This window comes from Lynx canadensis, chromosome X (genome assembly GCF_007474595.2).
Source record: "Lynx canadensis isolate LIC74 chromosome X, mLynCan4.pri.v2, whole genome shotgun sequence".
Taxonomy (NCBI): domain Eukaryota; kingdom Metazoa; phylum Chordata; class Mammalia; order Carnivora; family Felidae; genus Lynx; species Lynx canadensis.
This window is the reverse complement of record NC_044321.2, coordinates 39,986,782-39,994,882: the sequence shown is the minus strand read 5'-3', so window position 1 is coordinate 39,994,882 and position 8,101 is coordinate 39,986,782.

Below are 8,101 nucleotides of genomic sequence, written 5' to 3'. Positions count from 1 at the left end.
AGTCTTCAATTAAAATTGGTCATCTTGGGGCGCCTGGGTGGCTCAGTTAAGCATCCGACTCTTGATCTCGGTTCATGCCATGATCACAAGGTTCGTGAAATCGAGCCCTGCATCGGCCTCCATGCTGACAGTGCAGAGCCTGCTTGGGCTTCTCTCCCTCCCTCTCCCTCTGGCCCTCCTCCTCCACTAGTGTGTGCGTGCACTCTCTCTCTCTCCCTCTCTCAACAGGAGTAAACTTCAAAACATTTTAGCAAGTAAACTGAATAAAAAAAATAATAACATCGATCATCCTTCCACCACTGAAGACATCGTTGACATGAGCACTTGAGCGTCAAAGCAACGTCGCTGCCCGCGTATTTTCCCCGTCAAGTAACCCGAGGGAATGGTAACTTCTGCCACTCTGGGGCGCGTTGGCCTGTTGGAGTAAAAGATGAGAAGAGCTGTGTCCAGAGCAAGACCTAGAAGGGTTTTCGTGTCTCGTGACCACTTTGAATTCAAAGCACAGTGTGTCTGAAGATGATTGTAAACATCTCTTATTTCTGCACTATTTTGAACTTGCCCTTCATTAGGAGTTCTCGGCACAATTAGGGACAGAGAGTGATTCTGTTCATTGTCACTTGTATTAATTAAGGCGTGTTCAGCTTTTATAGAGTTCTCATAACTGAATTTTAAGACCAGCATTAGTGGGTCTATTGTAGCAATTGTATGTATTAATTTTCTCTTCCAGTTTGATTTTATTTGCATTTTTTTTCTCTCCCTTATGAGTATTCTTTGAGGGTGACATCTCTACTAAAAGCTCTTTTTCTTCCCGGGTACCTTTGTGTGAATTAATTAAACCTGTGTTTAACTCAACAAAACACTCCAGCCCCTTTGTTTAACCGTTGGAAAATAGCTATTCTCTTTCTCGGCGAGAGAGAATTCTTTTCTCATCTCTTTGATTTAATATCAAACTTTCTGATTAATTTCTTTGTTATTATGTGAGGGGCTCATTAATGACCCACAAAAGGTTATTCATGGGAGGGAAAAAAACCTGACTTCATTAAAGATGCCTTAATTGGAGGAAAATGTGATATCTTCCCCACATACTTGGACATACTTGTTTATGTTCCCTGAGACCTAGTTTTCTTCTTTCGTTTTTATTTTTTTTTAAAGTTTATTTATTTATTTTGAGAGAGAGAGACAGAGAGAGTGAGTGGGGGAGGGGAAGAGAGAGAGAGAGAGAGAGAGAGAGAGAGAGAGAGAGAGAGAGACAGGGAGAGAGAGAATCCCAAGCAGGCTCCGCACTGTCAGCACAGAGCCCGATGCGGGGCTTGAACTCACAAACGGCAACATCATGACCTGAGCTGATGTCAAGAGTTGGATGCTTGACCAACGGAGCCACCCAGGCGCCCCCACTTCTTTTGTTCTTAAAATTGAGGTTGGGGCGCCTGGGTGGCTCCGTCGGTTAAGCGTCCGACTTCGGCTCAGGTCACCATCTCACGGTTCGTGAGTTCGAGCCCTGCGTCGGGCTCTGGGCCCGGAGACCACTACCACTTCGGATTCTGTGTCTCCCTCTCTCTCTGCCCCTCCCCCGCTCCTGCTCTGTCTCTCTCTGTCTCTCAAAAATAAATAAATGTTAAAAAAAATTAAAAAAAAATTTGAGTTCTTCTAGTCTGTAAATGGCCACCTCGTCTCATGCATACGTAACACACGGATTACTGGGCTAATGAAAGAAAGAGAGTGGACTGGTAGGTTTTTCAAAGTTGAGTCAGGGTGTCTAACACTGAGGGGGAGATAAAGGCCGGTATGGGGTCAGTCTGCTGCTCAGAGCCAGGCATGAAGGAACGGGTCCCCTGAGTTCCCAGCAGCGAGCTGACTCTTCCTGCCATGTCGCAGATTTCCGCAGGACAAAAGACTTCAGTCAAGAACGCTGTGGAAGGGTGGTTCTGGGAACCGGGACAGGCTCTCTTCTACTCACTGACTGTCCTCACAGAAACAATCTTTCCAATGGTTAATGGAGTACACAAGTCCGTCTTTGTAGATGACATCGTGAGGCAGTGTCTCAAAAGAAACGTTCCCCAAAATGGAAAAGGCCAACACTTGTCATAAAAGGGAACCATGCTAAGATCAACTGCACATACTTTTGGAGATACTTGACTGAAATCTTGGCACTTGGATCGCCGAATAGAAATGGAGAGGAGTCATGGGCAGTGTTGCTGATTGAGGTCAACTACGTTTTTAAAGACGAGGTCTCTTTAGCTTCTCTAATACTGCTCCCGATAAGAAGCTCATATTTCATATTTAGGGGAAATGAACGCTTTTCCACTTCCTCAACACAAAGCTGTCTTCTGTTTGTTTATCAACCGAGTGGCAGATTATTATGTGGCAAACGTATTAGTATCTTTCGCAGTTCACGCAATCAATCAATAATACTTTCTGAGTGCCAAGCATTGACCAGGCACAGGCCTGGGCACATTACGGAATACAGTCCCGAGTGTTTCCTGTTTCCTGCCCCTTGAACATACCTTGTTCTTTTCTATCTTGATTCTTCAGTTACTTCTGTCCTGTCCACTCTGATGCCCTCTTCTCCATCACTCTAAATCCTACCCATTCCCCTTAGACCTAGGTCAAGTGCTTCTTGGCTAATCCTTTCCAAAGGACTTCAGGGCTCAGGGACTTCTCCCTTGTCTAAATTCTCATGCAGTTCATTAATTACTGGCAATGTTTCTTCTACCTTGGTATATGTGTTCTGATTCATTTGCCTCAATAGATAGGAAAACCCTTGGGCAAGATGAGCATGAAGTGAGGGAAAGGGACAACGTTTCGGCGTATGTGTTCCTCACAGTGACTGGCTTGTGGTGCATTGCCCCCGGGAAGTGATTTAAGAATTCCAAGAAGACAGTGATGCCTGGGCTAAGGTCAAGGAAAGGTTCAGGGAGGTGAGATTTGGTTTGTACTTAGAAGGGTAGGTAAGGGGTGCCTGGGTGTGTCAGTCCATTGAGCGTCCAACTCTTGATTTGGCCCCAGGTCGTGATCCCCGGGTCTTGGGATGGAGCCCCACGTAGCCTGCTTGGGATTCTCTCTCTCTCCCTCTGCCCCTCTCCCCCACTCCCACGTGCTTTCCCTCTCTAAAAAAAAAAGGAGAAGGGTAGGTAAGATTTAGGTAAGGAGAGGAGGTGGAGGTTGTGTTTCAAAGGAGCGTGTGGACAAGTGTGGGTGAAACTGGGGACTCAGCATCAGACGGAAATGTATACTCTCGAAACAATTAAAGCCTGCCAAGAAGATGGGTGAATTATGAAGGATCCTGGGGTAGTGGCCTCCTGAGGCACACGGTAGAGTATTTAAGCCCAGGAGGTGGGGGAGAACAAGGGGTGGCCAGCCCACGTGTCTCACTGGCTGCTTTTCCTATAAGACAGGCTCTATTACACTTAACGTTCATGGTATATGCTTTTTTCTACCTCTTTTTTTTCCACCATGATTTGAAGAATTTTTGTGTGTGTGTGTTATGTAGACCATTAGGTAAGAGAGTCCAAGGTTTCCTATTTCATCATGGGAAAGGCTAAGAATGACCCTCTTTTTTTAATGTTTATTTTGTATTTTTGAGGGAGAGAGAGACAGAGAGCGAGCAGGGGGAGGGGCAGAGAGAGAGAGAGGGAGACACAGACTCTGAAACAGGCTCCGGGCTCTGAGCTGTCAGCACAGAACCTGACGTGGGGATCATGACCTGGGCTGAAGTTGGATGCTTAATTGACTGAGCCACCCAGGAACCGCTAGGAATGACCCTCTTGTAAAGATTTAAAAGTCCTTTGACGTATCCTAGAAGGGCCAAAACTCAGGGGCACACAAACATAGAAACAATCCTTGACAGGAAACAAGCTTTCCCAGCCATGAAAATAAGGGTTTTCACGATGTCAAAGGAGAGCATGAAGTTTTACTTTCCTCTTGCCCTGAGCACCATGATGAAGAATGTCTGTGGCCTGTTCAGAATAGCGACGTTGACCATCAGGCAATATAGGATTAGGGGAAGGTCTGGGATTTGAGAAATTAAGGAGTTATGAATCAGTCATTTTCCACTCACTGAATTAAGGAAACTGCCATAGAGATTTGGCAGCATGAATGGAGCTATGGATTTCTTCATCCTGGAAAAGCCCGAAAGTAAATAATTATTGGCTTCATCCATGTAGAGTACAATGGTATTCAATTGGACACCGCCAATGAAGATGTTTATGATGTTTGAGAGTGAAAGGTTAAATACTTGGGGCGCCTGGGTCGCTCAGTCGGTTAAGTGTCCAACTCTTGGTTCCAGCTCAGGTTATGATCTCACGGTTCACGGGTTCAAGCCCCGCATCGGGCTCCATGCTGACAGTGAGGAACCTGCTTGGGATTCTCCCTTTCCTCCCCCCGCTGCCCCTCCCCTGCTTGCTTGCTCTCTGTCTCTGTCTCAAAATTAAATGAATAAACTTAAAAAATAAAATAAAGAGTTAAATACTTAAGGCGACAAAAAGATATTAAATATTTTCAACTGCTTGTCATTAGGGATGTGCAAATTACAAACACAGATTATGTCATCCTCAAAGATTTTTCCTTACTTAACACTTTGTTAAGATAGCTCAATTACATGAAAATAAGGCTCTGTCCTTCATGTGTTTGTTTATTCATTCATCCAACAAATGTTTGTGGAGCGCTCACTAGCAGTGGGGATATAGTGGTGAATAAGAAAAAGAATGTATTCTTACGAAGATTACTTCTTTTTTTTTTTTAAATTTTTTTTTCAACGTTTATTTATTTTTGGGACAGAGAGAGACAGAGCATGAACGGGGGAGGGGCAGAGAGAGAGGGAGACACAGAATCGGAAACAGGCTCCAGGCTCTGAGCCATCAGCCCAGAGCCCGACGCGGGGCTCGAACTCACGGACCGCGAGATCGTGACCTGGCTGAAGTCGGACGCTTAACCGACTGCGCCACCCAGGCGCCCCAGATTACTTCTAATAAAGATCGCCACCAAGCAAAAGAGAACACCAAGAAATACGTTTTATTGTCTTATAAAAAAAGAATAGAACAAATTGAGGGGATAGAATGTTACAAAACAAGAGGACAAAGATAATTTTTCATAGTGGTGAGAGACGACCTCTTTGAGGAAGGGTTACATTTGAGATGAAAAACATACAATTATAAAAGTTCTAGTGAATAGTTCATAATTATGTTGGAGGAGACACATAACTTACAATATTGAGTCTCAACATCTCGTAATTTGGTATATCTGTTCGTTCAATCAGATTTTCTTTGATGAAGTTTCATACTTTGTTTAATATAGGTCTTACCCGTTTCTTGTTAAAATTATCCTCAGGTTTTCAAACAGGTTTGTTTCCATTGTAAATGGAATATTTTGTCATTACGGTTTCTATCTGATTATAGGTGGCATAGAAAAGCTATTAATTTTTTGATATTCATCTCGTATCTTGTATATCTTGCATAAGACACTCAACTTATTAAGTCTGCCTTGGGGGAAACAATCATATCACTTTTTTTTTTTTGCATTGACGATATTCTCTAGAACAAAATAGAATGATAATAGTCTTTATAATCATCTTTTAAAACATTCTGACATTAACAAGAATCCTTGTAACACTTATTTCACCAATAAGCGGGATGCTTGCTGTTGCTTTCTTGTATAATTTTTTTTTTTTAAGTTCAGGAAGTTTCTTTTTTTTTTTTTTTTTTTTTTTTTTTTTTAAATTTTTTTAACGTTTATTTATTTTTGAGACAGAGAGAGACAGAGCATGAACGGGGGAGGGGCAGAGAGAGAGGGAGACACAGAATCGGAAACAGGCTCCAGGCTCTGAGCCATCAGCCCAGAGCCTGACGCGGGGCTCGAACCCACGGACCGCGAGATCGTGACCTGAGCCGAAGTCGGACGCCCAACCGACTGAGCCACCCAGGCGCCCCAGGAAGTTTCTTTTTATTATTTGTTTGCTACGAGGTTAGCAGGAATGAATGTTGGATTTTATTATATGCTTTCTGGTGACTTTTAATGCTAAGGTATATTTTTTTTCTCATTTAATCTATTTCTGTGAAGCATTAGATTAACTTTTTTTCTGAAAAAATTTTTTAATGTTTTTATTTTTGAGAGACATACAGAGTGTTCCTGGGGGAGGGGCAGAGAGAAGGAGACACAGAATCCAAGGCAGGCTCCAGGGTCCGAGCTGTCAGCACAGAGCCCGACGTGGGGCTCGAACCCACGACCATGAGATCATGACCTGAGCCGAAGTTGGATGCTCAGCCGACTGAGCCCCCAGGTGCCCCGGTTCTTTTCTAGATTTAGAGTGGAACCTCTGAGTAATTATCCTTGAAGTTTTGATAGAACTTTCCCTTAAATCACCTTTGTGTGGTGTCTTTATTTTGGAGAGTGTAGCCCTTTGAATAACATGAAGTTTTCCTATGTTCATTAGATAACTCTGGTGTTGTGCCTAATCTTCAGTCAATATTTGTGATTGGAATGGGAGAGGATATTTGTAAGTATACATAACAGAAAAAAGATTAGTAGCCAGAATATATAAAGAATGATTCCAGGGGCATCTGCCAAGCATCTGACTCTTGATTTCGGCTCAGGTCATGATCTCACAGTTCATGAGATCGAGCCCTGCATTGGGCTCTGTGCCAACAGCACGGAGCCTACTTGGGATTCTCTCTCTTTCTCTCTCTCACTCATGTGTGCACATGCTCTCTGTTTCTCTCTCTCTTGAAAATAAAGAAACATTTTTTTAAAAAAAGAATGTTTCCAGTGGTTATTTTCTTTAATCTGATTTTATTAGTTGGAAACAACCCTTTTTGTCTTTATTTAAATATTAATGAGAGGCTGGAATTAATTTTACCCAATTCACAAGTATGATTTTTTCCTCCGGCGGGGGGGCTGGGGCGGGGGGGGAAGGGGGAGTGGGTAGGGATGTGCATCCTACTGGTTTTGACATGATGGTTTCTTTGGTCTTTGTTCATAAGTATTTCATAATTTCAGCTCTTATTTCCTTTTTAACTTGAGTCATTTAGTGGTTTTTTAAAGTTATCTATAGTTTCTTAGTGCATAGCTCCTTTTGGGTGGTTCTTTGGTTGTTAATGTCTAATTTTATTTCATGTTGTGAAAGAATAAGCCTATATGACATTGATCTTTTGAATTTATGAGATTTTCTTTGAGTCATAATATGTGGTCTGTTTTAGGAGTTGCCTCACTAGTTGAAAAGAGTAAGCAGCGGCTCTTTGTTGGATTCTGTGTTCTACTTAGGTTTGTTAAGCCAAACATGTTAATTGCGTTCAGCTCCTCCATATTGAAATGTACCTTAAGGCACTCAATCTGTCAAAATATGAGCGAGCATGTAAATTACCCACAAGGATTCACTCACTCGTTCAACAAATATTTATCAAGGACGTGCCACGGTGCCAGGCCCTGTTTTAGGTGCGGAGGATATAGCCGTGAATGAAACCAAGACTGTGCTTTCATGGGACTTATATTCTGGTTGGAGGAGGGACAATAAATAAGTAGATAAAAATATCCATGACGTTTCAGGTGGGAAGAAGTGGGAAGAAGGCAAAGAGAGCAGATAAAGAGATAGAGAATGAAAAGGATTATGGAAGTGGGTGATGGGCGTTCTTCTAGAGTGTTAAGAACGGCTGCCTCTGATAAGGTAACAGTTGAGCAGAATGGACAGAGGGATGGGGAATCCAGTGTATCAGTGGGGCGCCTGGGTGGCTCAGTGGGTTAAGTGTCCAGCTTTGGCTCAGGTCCTGATCTCGTGGTTCGTGGGTTCGAGCCCTGCATCTGAAAGTGCAGAGCCTGCTTGGGATCCTCTCTCTCTCTCCTTCTCTCTCTCTCTCTCTGCCCCTCCCCCACTTGCACACATATGTGTGTATACGTGTGCACATGTGTTCTCTCTCTCTCTCTCAACAATAAATAAATAAGCTTCAAAAAAAAAAGAGAGAAAATCCATGTAAGTGCTTAACTCATCTGTGCAGAACCTTGAACCTGTTCTCAGTGGTCCTGCACTTGAGCAGAGACTTGAAGGAAGGGGAGTGTCAGGCAAGGCATGTGGTTCTCTGGAGGAAGGATGTTCTCAGCAGAAGAAAGAGTGTGC